General features: G+C 41.5%; 1 protein-coding gene across 2 annotated transcripts in view; it reads right to left on the bottom strand.

Moving 5' to 3' along the window:
• FRYL (FRY like transcription coactivator) overlaps positions 1-17,397 on the bottom strand; it is a 429,780-nt gene extending 412,383 nt beyond the window's left edge. The window contains exon 1 of one of the 2 annotated variants that reach the window (XM_043513888.1): positions 17,184-17,397. The gene's annotated coding sequence lies outside the window, so the exon portion shown is untranslated. The remainder of the gene's footprint in view (positions 1-17,183) is intronic. The other variant, XM_043513887.1, reaches the window with a different exon arrangement.
• Between the last annotated feature and the right edge of the window lie 290 nt (positions 17,398-17,687).

The raw sequence follows: 17,687 nt of genomic DNA, 5'->3' as shown, positions 1-17,687 counted from the left end.
GGCCTGTTTAGAGATCTGAAATAATTAGCTGTTTATTGCAAGAAGAGAAGTGAGGATAAACCACAGTTTGCTTGGCTATAATCCTGAACTGATGGAAGGGGAGAGGGAACTGATACTACTGTGGCTTAATATACAAGGTATAAACCCAATTATGCTTTTTAGAAAACTTTTTTTTTTTAAACTAAAGGAGGAGGAGTACTTGTGGCACCTTAGAGACAAACTTATTTGGGCATAAGCTTTCGTGGGCTAAAACCCACTTCATCGGCTGTATGCAGTGGAAAATACAGTAGGAAGACACCCTCACAATGAAAAAATGGGTGTTGCCATACCAACTGTAACGAGACTAATCAACTAAGGTGGGCTATTATCAGCAGGAGAAAAAAACAAAAAACAAAAAACCACATTTGTAGTGATAATCAGGATGGCCCATTTCAAACAGTTGACAAGAAGGTGTGAGTAACAGTAGGGGAAAATGTTTTTACTTTCATATACGTATGCTATGCGTCAATGCATTCAGCAATATCCCAGAATGTTCAACTACAGACAATAAAGAATCAATAGTTTTTCCTGAATTTTAGGACAGGATGTGTAGTCCCGTTTTCCTCATGTCAAATTATTTATTTGTCCTACTTAACAATTCTTTGGTACTTTTAATTACTGTTTTCAATTTTTTCTAACAATATTTTTATTTTACTGGATAGTTTTGTATCAGACTGTCCAGAGCTAGACTGTGTGAGTAGACCATGCATAAGCTTTTCCTCCTTCTACAGACCTGCTCTTAATTACAGACCTAACCTGGAAGTCCCCACGATGCCCGCTTCTGGTCCTTTTCTAGCAGAGTCTATCAATGCTATAACATAATAGTCATGCAGCAATTCTCCAAAAAGGCTCATTTTTTATAGTTTAAACTACCCACTCTACACACACCCGTATATGTAATTTGAAAGTTTATTTTAATGTACCTTTAGACAAGGTATGATGTGGAGCTGTAAGCCCATAGGTACCCAAAATGAGGAAGTGTCATTTTTTGCAATTCCAGAAACAGTGCAACATAACTAGGACTACAGTTTAAGTTAATTGCAACACCTTACTTTGGTAGCTTTGGCCAATAAACACCAAAGGACAACGTATTAAGAAGATTTGTATTGGTTTTGCCTGGGCAAGGATTTTTTTCCAAGAAATAATTAATTAATCCGTTTAGCATGGGGAAAAAATGGCAATTAACATTTTGCAATATACTAATATGAAAAGTTTTTGCATTGCATACCCTTAATTGTCAAACTATCTCACAAGTGATTATAATAGTTTTCATATTCTCAATTGAAATTTTTTGGCCATATCAGTCTGACCCTGAAGGCGATGCACCAATAATAGTAGATTACATGCTTATAGTTTGTAATGCATAATGGGTAGATATAAATGTATGAGAATTCCTAATGTAATGCTTCTCCATATAATGTAGTATTTAGTGTGCCTGGTAGACAGTTTTAATTTGCAATTGCCCATGCATGCAGCACTAGCCTCTGAAATATTCTAGAAAATAGCTTTTTAATTTAGTGACAGCTATACACAGTCCAGTATTAGTGTTACAGAAAACAAAAAAAACAAACAAACACACTCATATTGGACTTCAAAGTGCTCACTAAATAAAAATGGCAATTTTGATACTACAGTAGAGCTAGTTTAGCACAAGTCTGTACATGTGCACAAAATGAAAGATGGTGATGGTACACAACAACAATACATGCTGCAAGTTTTACCTCTGCAGGGAAGTTACAGTGTATGAAGACAGGGAGGATACTAGCCCCTTGAAGCTCACAAACAAAAACTCTTCAAACTTTGGGGAAAAAAAAAAAATGCTGTCAAAAGAAGAAATCAAAAGAATGCAAAAAAAATGTCAAAAGCCACTAGTGCTGGACAGAATTCTGTGATGCTGCTAAACCAGGACAGATTACTTGTATGGGCAGTTCCTGGATGAGTTTTCTAGTTTAGATGATGTGTCACCAGTACTCTGTCACAGGGATTGCTTTCAGAAATACACAAGCATGTCAGAGGAGTACTTGTGACACTGGCAGAACAGGTGCCAGCTTATGTCAAATCCCGAGGCCAATTCACTTGTGTATTAGTATAGATCAAAATAATTGTTAAAATGTATGAGTATTTTGTGTTTCAACTTCATGAAAACTAGTGGGATGGTACTTGCATTGTTTTCCACTTATCTTTATGCCATTATAATGTAGTAGCATACATTTACATTGTGTATACCCCTGTAACTAGATAATCTATCAAATAAGAAAGAAGCCTTGTTGCATGCAAATGAAGAACTTTAACAGAAAAGTGCTCATTTCAAAGCAAGTAGTCATTGTGTGTGATGATCTGAAGTCAAAATGCATTCTTCACTCTCCATTAACAAAGGAAAAGTCTACGTGGGTAGTGACTGTCAGCTTGTTTTCTGTGAGAAGCAGCTGCAAGTATGGATTCAAGGAAAGATCCTCCATCTCTAGACTGTTTGGACTCTTACAGGGAAGTATACCAGATGCAAAGTGGAGATCCTCAGAGACAATCTGGGTACTCTGAAAAGATTTTTGGGAAACTGGCAGTTTATTATATCACTGCAACCATTTGGAATTACAAACTGTGACTCACCTGTGCAAATAATTTTACCTGCTTTAACCTCTCAATAACTCATTTCCTTTTCTTAGCTAATAAACCTTTAGTTAATTATAGAGTTGACTACCTGCGTTGTCTTTCTGTGTAAGAGCTAGAGAACCAGTTGATCTGGAGTAAGTGACTAGTCTCTTGGGACCGGAAGCAATCTAAATGTTATGTGATTTTTGGTGTAAGTAACCATTTTATCACAAAGTCCAGTTTGTCTGGGTGGCAAGATAGACTGGAGAGAGTCTAAGGGGATTGTTTATGGTCCAGGAGTTCACTTTTGTCACTGGCTTGGTGAAATCCAAGTTTGGGGTGTCTGCCCTCTTTACTGACAGTCTGTCCTGAAGAAGGCACTCACAAACCAGCCACTCCAGACAGCATGACAATAAACCAGGAAAGAAGACAGGAGACTCAATTTAAGCAGAAAGCATCACATTTACCTTTTTCCTTATAAACCTGAGCGACCACATCCTCCAGCAACTGGTCCTTTTGCACCTTTTGCTTGAGAACACACACACACACACACACACACACCCCTTTATAAAACAGAAACATTTGAGAGACCAACCAATGTAAGGGAGGCAGCACTTCAAAGAGGAGATGACATGTTGAGAAGAATATCTATGGAAGACTTGACTAAGGATGTAGTTTATCTGAGTAAAATAAATCTTAAAGCAAAAAACTATCTAATTACACTGCAACAAACACAGTCACCTTGTAAACACTGTGTTTTATCAGCCGATTGTCTTTGTAGCAGCTTGGACAGGAGAAGAGCATTCTTATTGTACAAAGCCCTATTCCCTTCAGTTATAGAAACTGTAAGTTATTCCAGTAGCAAGTTACAGGCAAGATTAGAAAAACAATTCTGCAATTTTATTCCATGCACAGCAAGTCAACCACTGTTTTATGCAGCTGATGCTATCCAAGCTGCTATAAATCTGAAGCAGGAACTTAAAAATTATACAAATGTTTTGTGACTGTTCTTCTGACAAGTGAGCCTGAAGACCAGCTTTCAAATGAATAAGTGGGTTCATATAATGACACTTTAATCCTTCAGCATGAAACAGCCAAAACTAAAGCCTCAGATTATCCAAAGCCTGAGTGATTGTAGTTTAAAGGTCAGCTACTTTTGTACCCCAAACCAGTGCAGGAATTTGTCCATTGGTTGATAAAGAGGAATACACTTCAAAAAGCAATGGGTATCATCCTTCAGAAGACATTCAAAGAAGGTGCCTTTCAACTGCAGAGTGCATAGTATTTAACAGTTCCAAAATCAAACCACTGCACATAATCCTTGCTGCACAGCTACACTAGTTTGGTTCCAGCAATTTAATTAACATACTGCATCTTCATGGATTCTGCATCAGTTATGATTAATTGAGGTGGCTCATCACTAGCGCTGCAAAAACTGAAGAAAAAAAAAAAAAAAAAAAAAAAAAAAAGACTCCAAGGATGTGTGTTCATTCCAAATGGAATTGTACCACTTCATACTGATGGAAATGTCACCCATGAAGAAGATTATAGCATAGACATCAACACAGGCCACTGATGAAAAGAATACCTTTCATTCAATGGCTAGAGCATGGTATTTCAAGAACAGTCTGCAGATATTTCTTGTAATGCTGGACCATCACTGAAGCATGGGAGAGAAAAGTCACTTACTCTCTCCCCGCCAATCAGAGTCTCCTATGTAGCATGCAGCATTTGAAAAACTTTGAATACGTCCAGAACCAACTCATCATGAAAGAGTACTTGAGTACATGCGTCCGATGAAGTGAGCTATAGCTCACGAAAGCTTATGCTCAAATAAATTTGTTAGTCTGTAAGGTGCCACAGGTCCTCCTTTTCTTTTTCTCAAGTAAAAAGAAAACTCGTCGTCACCTACAAGTACACACTGTCAGATCTCTCGTGATGTCTTTTAATACTACTACTCTGTGATGTTCTATCAATACCAAATGACATTGATATTGATTCCACTCAAGTGATTCCATTTTGGACTGGTTTCAAATCACAAGCTTGCAACAAAGAAGAGAACCTACACAGCATTTGCATATGCACCTATTATGAATGCCAAACCACCTAACATGGCCACAGTCTCTGCTACAATGCTGAAATGTAAGGAAATGTCAGCAGCTTTATGACAGCAGCATGTCTTCAGCCATGAACCAGCAGCAGTATGCTGTTGCTCTGCAAATGAAATGGACTCTCTCCCAATGTGATCAGTCTGGGTAATTTTCAAACCCTATACTGTTTTACTCAATATATTCAGAAATTCTGGGGAGATGCAGGACTGCTAGACCCTGTTGTTGTTTCTGATGTTATTGCAGCTTGTAGCATAGATCAAACGTTTGAGGATAAGCAATTCAACTGTGCTCTGTGGCTTGATTCTAGCATCTGAGGTCCTGAGTGCTCTGAAACTTTATTCATTTGTTAAATGGTGTGAGCAGGAAGGAGGTATCATGTAGTTCCATCATTTGTCTCGCAAAGTTCGGCTGACACTCTAAAGATGTTGGAATCTGAAGACAATGAGTCCTTACAACATGTCATTAAAGTGCTTGATGGTGCTGTAATCCAGTATATGCTATTACTACTGGAGAAATTTCAGACTTGGAAGCATGCCCAGTCTCCAATATTCATGTTCTGAGATCACTTTCTCCAGGTTATGCAGATACTTCTTCCAGATGTCAATGCAGAGCAAGAAGGTCATTGGAAACTTTACTGACACACAGTGCACCATGCTTCCATATTGCTCTACTGTAAAGGAGCTCAACTATTCCAGGTGAATACCACTCTTTGTTCTTGACATGTTAAAATCAGCCTGAAGTAGTACATAGTGCCTTTGAATCTAGGGAATTTGCTGTGTATCAAACTTCTGATTCTTTTACTGAAATTGGAATGGCACGGAAACAGAGAAAACTGCCAAAGAGACTCAAAGAACAGAAGTGGGAGTATGGGACTGACAAGAAAGAAGCCAGCACTGATAAGATGGACTCTCACAACTCAGATCCTGAGTGAATATGTAAAAGCTATGAGAGAAAGAAGTGGCCTATCTAGAAATAGCAAATGGAAAACGTACACAATACCTTACCTCTGTACTGAAGAGGGATGAAGAGTATATTACAGCTCTTACCAATCATGTCTTCAATATGACAAAGCCATCTGATCTTGAATCACATCCAGAGGTACTTAACATATCTATGGCACGTAACATCATATGTACAAGAGTCTCTACTGAAAATAACAGATGCTGGTGAAGAACAAATGGAGAGATTTATAAGAGGTGAATTTGATTCTGCTGGGAAATCTAGCTTCTTCTGCCCAGTTAAGAAATCTAGCATCAAAACATTTGCTGGCAGAGCCAAGACGACCAAATTTAAGTCTGACAAGGGAGGGACAAATCACAGTAGCTATCACTCCAGACATCATTTTCCGCAAAGACCTGTCCTGAGCAAGAAGATGTTTCAATAGCAACCGTTCTTAGTCACCCAATAGAACTTCTGCCTATGTCCCTCTTCAAGGCTGATGGAACAATGAGAAGAATGGACACAGATGAATTAGGGCATTAGCTGGAAGGTCAAGCTGAAAAAACCCATGAGCTAAGAGCATGCAACGAAGAAACTACAGTGTACATCAGAGATGCCATGCAAATAATGGCTGGGGACAAATTCCACACATCCAATAAATTGGCTGCTGAGTATTTGAGAAAGGTCCTAAAAGGATTTGACAAAGCTAATTCTATAATCAAAGTCTTCAACAGATATGACAACAATTAAAACTGCGGAAAGACACTGCCGGACCAGATTTAATGTTGGATGCATTGGTGATTGGTAAATGCCCTGTTACTCCATGGGGAAAAAAAATTTTGAAACGTTGCATCCAACAAGAAGTTACTAGTAAAATTCCTATGTGAATGTATGGTTCCAAATGTACCCAACAACGTAGGAGCACACCCAACACAAACACTCCTTCCTGCTGGAGGCCTTTCTAATAGAGAAGTAGCAAAGTCTGTCACCAGTAGAAGTGTTGAAGAAGCCCAAGACTTGCACTGTACTCAAGAGGAACACAAGAGCAGCCATGCCGGGTCAAAACAAAGGTCCATCCAGCCAATTTCTCTTCTTCCGACAGTGGTCAATGCTGGGTGCCCCAGAGGGAATGAACAGAACAGGTAATCATCAAATGATTTACCCCGTCACCAATTCCCAGCTTCTGGCCAACAGGCTAGGGACACCATCCCTGCCCATCCTGGCTAATAGATACCGATCGACCTATCCTCCATGAACTTATCTAGGAAAGAGACAAGGATGCTTCTGCATTCTGCATGTCCCAATATGACTTTTGGATATCTTGGTATCAAAGGAACCATAATAATTAGATCACCTAATACAGATGTTTTGGACCTCATTGTTCATTACTTTGCAAAAAAAGGGAACACATTGATAACATGTGCATTGAAACAGGCAGTTACCATCACAACTGACGAGCATAGTTTCATACCTGTCCATTCAATCTGTGATACACTCACTCCTGCAACATATTTCCTGTTGTACATACATTAACAAGATGTATACGGGGGGAGAGGGTGAGATTAACATTAAGACAAAGGGAGCTTACAACTACAAATATCTTCTCAAATTGGAAGAGAGTGATAAACAAGCCACAATTTCTGCAGCAAGGAAGTTAGCAGCAGTGCAGTATGAACAGAGCAAGAAAGAAAAGGAGGCCCACAAAGACTTTAATTGCATGCACCTCCATTTAGCCATGAAAAAGGACAAGTCACTGGCCAAGCTCCCATCACGAGGGCAGTTTTGAAGAGCATGTCAAAAAAAAGCATCTTCGCATACAAAGACTTGGATGTCTTTGCACATAGGTAAACCCCAGATATTGGATCACCATTGCAACATGGATTAAAAAAAAAAAAAAAAAAAATGCGGATGACAAACTACTTCCTGTATTTTTCAAAAACCCAATGGCATCTGAGTTTTTATAAAACCTTATCTGTGCACGTACTAGTAGGGTTGCTGCACAATTTACTCAGAACCATCTTCTCTACACAGAACTGTGTAGATGCGAGACAATGAAGATTGTGGTAACCCATGCACTCAAGAGATCATAATGAAAAACAAGATGATCATGATGTTGCCTAGAAATGTCACCAGAAATGTTACCTCAACAAATTTATCAAAGGATTGTTGTTTTTACCCTTTAACTATTGTTGTGATGCTCTGAGGTCAAGGAAACCCAACTGTATGTTTTGAAATACACAGTCATTAAACTAATGAACAAATGCAAATATTTCAAAGTGGTCATTTTAATAAGTTGGAGTCATTGTTTATCCCTATTTCCTGGCCACCTGACAGTTCCAATCATAAAGCAGACAAACTTTCTAATTTTTTGTGTGTGTGTGTACCAAATCAGCTGTGTCTGCCGCTTGCCTATAAAGAAATAGCCCTGCAGAACTAAACATTAAATTTACCTTGTCAACTTCAAAACATGAAATCCAGTCTCTAGAGGATAGTGCATTAAATCACTATCCTGCTGTCTAGCTCTCCGCATCTCCTCCCATTCTCCTCTCCCCATCCCACCCCACACCTTTTTAGTCCATTAATCAGAAAAATATAGGGATGGAAGGGACCTCAGGTGTCATTTAGGCCAGCCCCCTGCACTGAGGAAGGACCAAGTAAACCTATAGTGTCCCTGACAGGAGTTCGTCCAACCTGTCTTTAAAAAACTTCCAATGATGGGGATTCCACAACCTCCCTTGGAGTCTATTCCAGAGCTTAACTACCCTTACATTTAGAAAGTTTTTACTAATATCTAACCTAAAATTTTCCTTGCTGCAGATTAAGTAATCATTATCTTAATTAATGAGTAGATGCATTTTCCCTGGCTACAGACCTGCCCAACTGACTGGGGGCAGAACAGTAGGGGGGGGGGGGGGAGAAAGGGGTTACAGCCTGGACCTTGGGGCTTTCTATGGGCATGTGGACACTGGGAGCCCACAGAGCTGCACAGGACTTCTCGCATTCTGCAATGCTCAGCACATCCCAGCACAAGGAACCCTGGGTGTAAACCCCCCATCGGGGGCAGCATGGATAGCACAGGCAGAAGTACTATGCAGCTCCAGCGCCCAGGCTACTGCCTCCCCTCCCAGCCCACAGCCCCTTACCTCGGATGCAGTGTCTGCATGCACGCAGGTTTGCAGGGCTGCAGCCAGAGAATGCACATCTCAGCATCTTGCCTGCTGCTGGGGCTTTTCTTCCAAAAAAACATTCTCAGTAAGTGTCATGCTGTTGCCATTTTCCAAATTCTATTAACATTAAAGTCCATGGGATGGGATTGATTCGGTTCCTGGCAAAATGTTGCTATTAACCAGAAGTTGTTATTATCCAGTTTGCTATTAAGCAGCTTCTACTGCACTTAGAAGCATTGTAGTCCTAATCAAAAAAAAAAAAAAATGTACAGAGAAAAAACCACTACCAATGAAGGTCAAAAACAGACTAGTTCATTTGCAAGATGAAGCCAAGCCAAAAAGTGATTCACACAAGTTCCCTATATTGTTTCAGAATTGCTGAAAGTTGATGGAGAAGCAGCATTATTTTTCCAAGATTTATTAAAATTGTAGGGATTTCTACCTCCATTCCCCAAATGTTTGCCAATATCGGCTAGAGTCTTGTAAATTGAACATACACTTTGACTGAAGCAGACTGGTATAAAATACTACCATAATATCCAGTATAGAGAGACATAAGAAAAAGTAATTCCATTGCTTTTTATAACTAACTGTTAAATAATACTTTTCTAAGGCCATTGGTATTATCTAGACAGCTGAAGGGGTGGCGGGCAGGGGAAAACTAATAGGTTACTTTTGGAACCCAGAGAGATACAGCGCTGCCTTTTTGAAAAGTCATGTCAGGTCTGTGCTTGCAAGATATATGCACAGACAATAAATCTGCCTTATTAGCCATTTTGACATGATTGGCTAGTCCAGGACTGACCAACCTGTGGCTCTGGAGCCACACGCAGCTCTTCAGAAGTTAATATAGGGCTCCTTGTATAGGCACTGACTCTGGGGCTGGAGCTACAGGCGCCAACTTTCCAATGTGTCGGGATGCTCACTGCTCAACCCCTGGCTCTGCCATAGGCCCTGCCCCCATTCCACCCCTTCTCACCCCCTCCTCTGAGCCTGTCACGCCCTTGCTCCCCTGCCACCATGAGCCTCCTGCATACCACGAAATAGCTGATCGGGAGGTGTGGGGAGGGAGGGGGAGGTGCTGAGTGGTGGGGCTGGGAGGGAGTTGATGGAGGGCTGCTGACTTATTACTGGTTTCAGAGTAGCAGCCGTGTTAGTCTGTATTCGCAAATTTGTTAGTCTCTAAGGTGCCACAAGTACTCCTTTTCTTTTGACTTATTACTGTGGCTCTTTGGCAATGTACACTGGTAAATTCTGGCTCCTTCTCAGGCTGGCCACCCCAGGGTAGTCTATGCATAAATCTCTTGTTGATGCAAAAGTCAAGAATAAAGAGGCAGTTTCTGTGACTAACAACTTGAACCCCTTACATTCAGGGCAGGATGGAACAGCCTGCAGTTTGACTGTTGGTGTTCTTCCCATCTTATTAAGATATTATGGATTTCAGAATTCAGCTCTTGACATAGTTTGGGAGTGGTTGGTTAGTTTGTTTTAAAAAGAAAAAACTTCATGAGCAGATTTGGTTTACTGACATTCCTATGGAACTCATACTAAAAATGAGTACCTAATTCAGCTTTTTTGTTGTTGTTACAAAGTTATAAATACATTCTATAAGGCACTGTGCTTTCTTATACATCACTGCCAAAAGATTTCAAAAACAGGCACTTAAAGTTGCTTTTCAAAAATCAGTGAGCAATCAACAGCTCCCACTGAAGTCTATAAAAGCTACTGGGCATTTGACACTAAGTCAGGCCACTTATTCAGGCACCAGAGTATGGACTTAAAACTGCATGACTAAAGTTGGGTTTCTAATAGTCTCGAACCTTATGCATTTAATCTTTGATTATAAAAAGACAAGTCTGTCACAAAAAAATACTGAGATATGTATTAGTCTTTAATTAAAAAAAAAAAAAAAAAAAAAAAAGGTATTGTTGGCATGATGGCAGACCACAGTAGAGTGAACAGAACTGCTTGAGTGGCTCTGCTCCTTTTTTTGAGGGATTCTAATGAAAAGTACTGAGCAACTGCTATTTGTTCTCTCACGCAAGGCTCTACCACAGTGGTGGGCAACCTGTGGCCCATCAGGGTAATCCACTGGTGGGCCGCCAGACAGTTTGTTTACATTTGCACGGCTGTCCACAGCTCTCAGTGACCATGGTTCGCCGTTCCTAGCCAATGGGAGCTATGCTGCCCGCCGCTTCCCAAAGCTGCCATTGGCCGAGAATGGTGAACCGTGGCCACTGGGAACTGCAGGCAGCCATGCAAATGTAAACAAACTGTCTGGTGGACCACCAGCGGATTACCCTGATGGGCTGCGTGTGAGCCGCAGGTTGCCCACCACTTCTCTACTGGGTTCTATTCTGTCACCCCTCCTATTCAGTCTCTTTTTAAAGTCATTAGGGGAATTATGGATTGCAGTATAGGAAAGATACCCATCTCCATGTGTCCATATATTCCAACCCAGCTGGTGCAGCAAAAAGACAGATACAGTTGAGATAACACTTACAGAATGGGGAAACAATCTAAAGAAATGGCAGAAACATGAGCATCCCAGCTGAGGAAATCCGACTACCATTTATTGTTTCACCTTACAACTTTGGAGATGGAGTGGAGTGGAGTGGAGCAGAGTAGGGAGTGACATGTTCATAGATACCAAGGTCAGAAGGGACCATTCTGATCATCTAGTCCGACCTCCTGCACAGCACAGGCCACTGAATCTCACCCACCCACTCCTACGAAAAACCTCACCTATGTCTGAGCTATTGAAGTCCTCAAATCATGGTTTAAAGACTTCAAGGAGCAGAGAATCCTCCCTCAAGTGACCCGTGTCCCATGCTACAGAGGAAGGCGAAAAACCTCCAGGGCCTCTCCAATCTGCCCTGGAGGAAAATTCCTTCCCAACCCCAAATATGGCAATCAGCTAAACCCTGAGCATATGGGCAAGATTCACCAGCCAGATACTACAGAAAATTCTTTCCTGGGTAACTCAGATCCCATCCATCTAATGTTCAATATCAGCTGCCTCTGAACACTTGGCAGCACTCTGTGCAATTCAGCAGCACTCCATGCAACTAAATTATTGTTTTATTTTTCAAGATAATCATATGTCCTTGGAAAAGATTATGATTTTCTGGATGCAAGTCTCAGCATAAATATCCATGCTACTGTCATCTCAATACTGGATTACTGCAATGTGCTTTAAATAAAGCTACACCTTAAAACTAATATTGGATACTAATACCTCTGCCTGGTTTCTTCCCACAGGGAGCATGTTATACCCATGAGCCATGATCTGCACAGTCTACCAGCTGACTGCTGAATGAAATGTAAAGGTGCTGGTTTTGATCTATAAACCCATAAATGGTTTAATGATTAGCTGACAGACTATTGTTTCTTGCCATGTAATACTACAGGAGCTGTAGTCAGTTTAAGTGTTCAGGTTAATAACCCCCTGTGTTAAGTAGAAAAGAATACAACCAGTTTCCCTAAGTGAGGGGTACACTGCTTATAACTTGCATTCCTTGAAGATCTGCCAAAGCAAAGATCTAATAAGTAAAGAATAGGGCTGTCAAGCGATTTTAAAAAAAAAAAAAAAAAAAAAACCACACACCAATCATGATTAATGGCGCAATTAATCGCACTGTTAAACAATAGAATATCATTTATTTGAATCTTTTTGGATGTTTTCTACATTTGCAAATATATTAATTTCAATTACAACACAGAATACAAAAAGTGTACAGTGCTCACTTTATATTTTTAATCACAAGTATTTGAACTGTAAAAAAAAAAATAGTATTTTTCAATTCACCTAGTACAAGTACTGTAGTGCAATCTCCATCATTAAAGTTGAAATTACAAATGTAGAATTATGTACAAAAAAAACTGCATTCAAAAATAAAACAATGTAAAATTTTAGAGCCTGCAAGTCCACTCAGTCCTACTTCTTGTTCAGCCAATCACTAAGACAAACAAGTCTGTTTACATTTGCAGGAGATAATGCTTGCCCGCTTCTTGTTTACAATGTCACCTGAAAGTGAGAACAGGTGTTCGCATGACACTGTTGTAGCTGGTGTCGCAAGGTATTTACGTGCCAGATGTGCTACAGATTCATACGTCCCTTTGTACTTCAACCACCATTCCATGTGTCCATGCTGATGACAGGTTCTGCTCAACAACAATCCAAAGCAGTGCGGACTGACATGTTCATTTTCATCATCTGAGTCGGATCCCACCAGCAGAAGGCTGATTTTCTGTTTTGGTGGTTCAGGTTCCGTAGTTTTGCATCAGAGCGTTGCTCTTTCAAGACTTCTGAAAGTATGCTCCACACCCTGTCCCTCTCATACTTTGGAAGGCACTTCAGATTCTTAAATCTTGAGTCGGTTAGAAATCTCACATTGATTCCTTCTTTGCGTTTTGCGAAATCTACAGAGAAAAAGTGTTCTTAAAATGAAGAACATATGCTGGGTCATCATCCGAGACTGCTATAACATGAAATATATGGCAGAATGCAGATAAAACAATGCAGGAGAAATACAATTCTCCCTCAAGGAGTTCAGTCACAAATTTAATTAATGCATTATTTTTTTAAATGAGCATCATCAGCATGGAAGCATGTCATCTGGCATGATGGCTGAAGCATGAAGGGCCACAAGATTTTTTTAGTGTACCTGGCACATAAATACCTTGCAAAGCCAGCTACTAAAGTGCCATGCAAATGCCCATTCTCACTTTCCGGTGACATTGTAAATAAGACGGCAGCATTATCTCCTGTAAATGTAAACAAACTTGTTTGTTCAGCCAATTGCTGAGATAAGAAGTAGGACTGAGAGGACTTGTAGGCTCAGAAGGGTTACATTACGCTAAAAACCAAAACAGTTATATAACAAATAATCTACATTTGTAAGTTGTACTTTCACAACAAAGAGATTGCACTACAGTACTTGTATGAGGTGAATTGAAAAATATTATCTCTTTTGTTTATCATTTTACAGTGCAAATATTTGTAATTAAAAAAAATATACACTTTGATTTCAATTACAACAGAATATATATGAAAATGTAGAAAAACATCCAAAATATTTAATAAATTTTAATTGGTATTCTATTGTTTAGTAGTGCAATTAAAATTGCAATTGATCGTGATTAATTTTTTTTAAAATCGCAATTAATCGACAGCCCTAGTAAAAAGACTACACCTGCACAGTACATCTTATCTAGTTATTAGGAAAGTATAAATACTGATAGTTGCACATGGGCCATAATAGCAACTGCCTTGAGAATATTATAATGAACATATGCAGAAAAGTAAATTTAAACACGAGCACACACAACTGTACCTATGTGTATGCTCACACTAAATTCAAGTTAAGAGAAGCTATCAGGATGCTCAGGCCCAACATTGGGTATTGTAATAAGTGTTAAACCTCAATTAAAACAAGAGCTTTGAGATTTGGGTGGAGGCAATTTTAACATCACCCTGCACTGCTAGAAACGAACAAACAACTGTGTTTTGCTACTGCAGGGAAACTCAGATTGATCTAATTTAGCTGCCCAAGGTGACCAGAAACACAAAGTTAGTCACCATAAACAGTGCATAAAACTAGTTTCTTATAATAATTTCAAATTGCTAGGCAAGAGTGTGGGGGGACGGGACACCAAGGGGGGAGAAAACAACTCTTAAAAAGTTTTTTTAAATAATAAACACCTGCAGCATGGGGAGTGCCAATACACCTATCCACTATATCACCAAAGCAGTGTGCCTCCACCCTGCTCTCTGAGAGACCACTTTCAGAAGTGAGGAAATTAGTATTTATCCCTAAGAGACCTTGACCTCGCTTGCTTAGGCTACTAACCTGGAAATCACTTAGTGGTAACTATGGTTTGTGTGATGAGAACCACGCATACACTGGCAAGCTGACTCACACTGGACATCAAATGCCAATAACTTTTTATCACTATAAAGTGGTGTTGAATTAAACTCAAGCTTTCTCAGAGGAGAGGGGAAATTTGTTTCTGTCCTAAAATACCTTGCTTACTAACCTGCCATGTAAGTTTTATCAAAATATTCTGTTTCCTTCCTGTAACAGCATGACAAGATAAGAATCAGTGTGTGGTTTTCTAGCACTTGCTTTGTAGTTTTCCAGAGATTTTAAAGTATTAAAGTTACAGCTTTACACTATCAGTGGGAGTGTAACACTGTAGCAAAAGTACTGAAACAAGGCTATATTGGGGAAATAATTCTTAAGAAGAATTGCAGCATAATCCCATTGCTTTAATCAATTTACAATAACTGCTAGTTTATTATTGAATCCAGTACTTTGTATTCCCCTGTTCCTCACTCTGTCCCAATACTGAATGGGTCTTCATTCTACCACCTCAAGAGCATTACGTACAGGACAACTATAGTAAACATTTCTATCTATCAATTAACTACTTTTTCAGTGTTTAGATAATTACGTCCGTAAACTTCTTATGAAAAATCATTTCCATTACACAACAGTAGAGTTTTGGAGAAGCACAGTACATCCAAGATGATAATTTGGACCTGTTTTAGTTACCACTGATTAGACTCAACTTACAGAATTCTAACATACTTGCTGCTATGGTTTACATTTTTTCTAGATGTCAGATACTGAATAGGCTCACACTCAGTTGATGCTCTTGCTGTCTAGTCTCGAGATTGATTTTTCAGTCCTTAGAACTGACTAAGTGGATAGCTGTTGCTTCTGGAACTGTTCTCCTCAACAGTCTATCAGAACCCAGTTTTGGTGGTCATCACAGTACTGTGGAAGGCCTACTTTGTTTTGTTAGGTCTTGATCATGCTGCTGAGTCTATGGGCATTTTAGCTGAATATGTATTGCTGGCTCTAGCAGTATCATTTTGGGTAGCAGTGTGTTTTAGATTTAATTTTTTTTTAATAATTAAGAGAAGGAAATATGCATGTCCTGGATGGTTGATTATTATTTTGTTGTTTGTTCTGAATTCTGTGTTTTTAAAAATGTTACATTTGTCTAGGAGAGGCACTATAACAGACAAATCTCCAAAAAATAAACAGATGTGCTGTCACAGGTTCCCTGTACTACTGCAATTTCGACAACCTCTTTGAAAGAGTAGCAGATACTATGCATGCATTTTTTTTTTTATTTGTAATACAAGTTTAGAATCTTGACTATCAAATTGAATAGTTTTCATTAAGTGGGACCTCCTACTACAGTTAAATGTGCAGGGGGAGTCTGAACTGGGCTTTGAAAGTGTCTCTCCCCTCCCGGAAGTCTGTCAAAACAAGCCATTTCTCTCAGTCCCAGTTTCACACTGGAAGTTGCACGCAGCCCCAGGCTAGAGCCAGCGGCCTCTCACACACCGCACCGAAAGGAGATAATTAACTTTGTTACCAAACCCTAGCGAGCGACCAGGAAACAATGTTTCACTCCAGCGCACTGGCTTCCTCCTAGGTGCCCCTGAGGGGCTGGCACTGACCGAGCGGGAGCCAGCCTGGAGTGGGAATGGGGGGCGTTCCGGGGGCGGGGGTCCCAATAGCAGTTTCTCTCCGCTTTGCCCCACTTCTGTTGAGAACAGGCCCTGCCAGTGTGAGGAGCCCGCAAGGCGCTGAACCGCCGTCCGCTCCTGCGGGGCCAGGCGGAGGCCAGCAGCCCCGAACTCAAGCCGCTCTATGGAGGGATCCTAGCGTGCCAGCGATAGCAGCCAGCGAGCTCCCGCGCCGCCAGGGACCAGTGTCGCCTCTAGCTGCTCGCAGCCCGGACACGGAACCTGCTGATGGGCGAGGCAGCGATGCTCTGGGGAGCGCCCTGCTTTGGGGAGGCCGCGAAGGCAGCCGCTTCTAGAGGCCGACGGTCACTGCTCTGCTATGACTACTAAGGGACTAGGGAGCGCAGAGCCCCACCCCGGCAGACAACACCGGGTCCCCTCAGACCAGAGAGTAGCTTCGGGCCGGGGCAGAGGATCAGCCCCAAGGGGCGCCCCGCAACCCAGACTCCAAGCAGCGCTCGCCCGTTACAGACACACCGGGCGCAAGAGGGGTTCAGGCTGCCCTGCTCCGGGGAGCGGGAGCGGGCGCTGCGCCCAGCCCGAAGGCACCGTCGGGTAACTCTTCCAACACAGCCGCCCCCAAGCTGTAAACAAAGCAGCGCGAGCCAGGGGCCGGGCCAGCTACAGAGACGCCGCGCGCGCGCCACCATCGCTTGCGCTGCCTGGTTTACAGCGGGTCTCGCGACGGCGGTTCCCCGACCCCTACCGTTCCATTTCCGTTGGGAGCAGGCGGCCTCCGCTCTCCAATAATGAATGAGTCCCATACACACACCCCGGCGCCGAGTTACCTACCCCACCAATTAAAATGTTTCTCTCACCGCTACCTCCGCCACCGCTGAGAACTCCCGCACTCCACAGCACCACCGCCTCAGCCTGCTACTACGGCCCCTTTAAGGGCTAGTCCGAGAGGAACCGCTGAGTGAATTAAATCTCCATCGGCGTCTCCCGGCTTTATCCCGATCGCTCCTTCCCCCCCCCTCCCTCGTTAACTCGACGGTCCGGCTCCTGCTTCCCGCCTCCTCTCCCTCCCCATTGGCAAGCGGCTCTCAAACAGGAACAAACACTAATTGGTGAAGATGGACGACATTCATCTGTCTCCGCCCTTATTATTCATCTTGATTGGTTCATAGGGGTCAATCCCTCCCTGAGGCGGCCAATCGTCTCAACCAATCACTTCGCCATGTGGGGACTGTGCTCTTCCTATTGGCTACGTAGACCAGCTTCCTGTAGCGCTGAATGGCCAAGACGGAAGTCGGTTCTAGATTCTGGATGTCCCATCATGGGACACTCTCCGAC

Source organism: Dermochelys coriacea, chromosome 4, assembly GCF_009764565.3.
Source record: "Dermochelys coriacea isolate rDerCor1 chromosome 4, rDerCor1.pri.v4, whole genome shotgun sequence".
Taxonomy (NCBI): domain Eukaryota; kingdom Metazoa; phylum Chordata; order Testudines; family Dermochelyidae; genus Dermochelys; species Dermochelys coriacea.
This window is presented reverse-complemented; position numbering and strand designations above follow the sequence as displayed.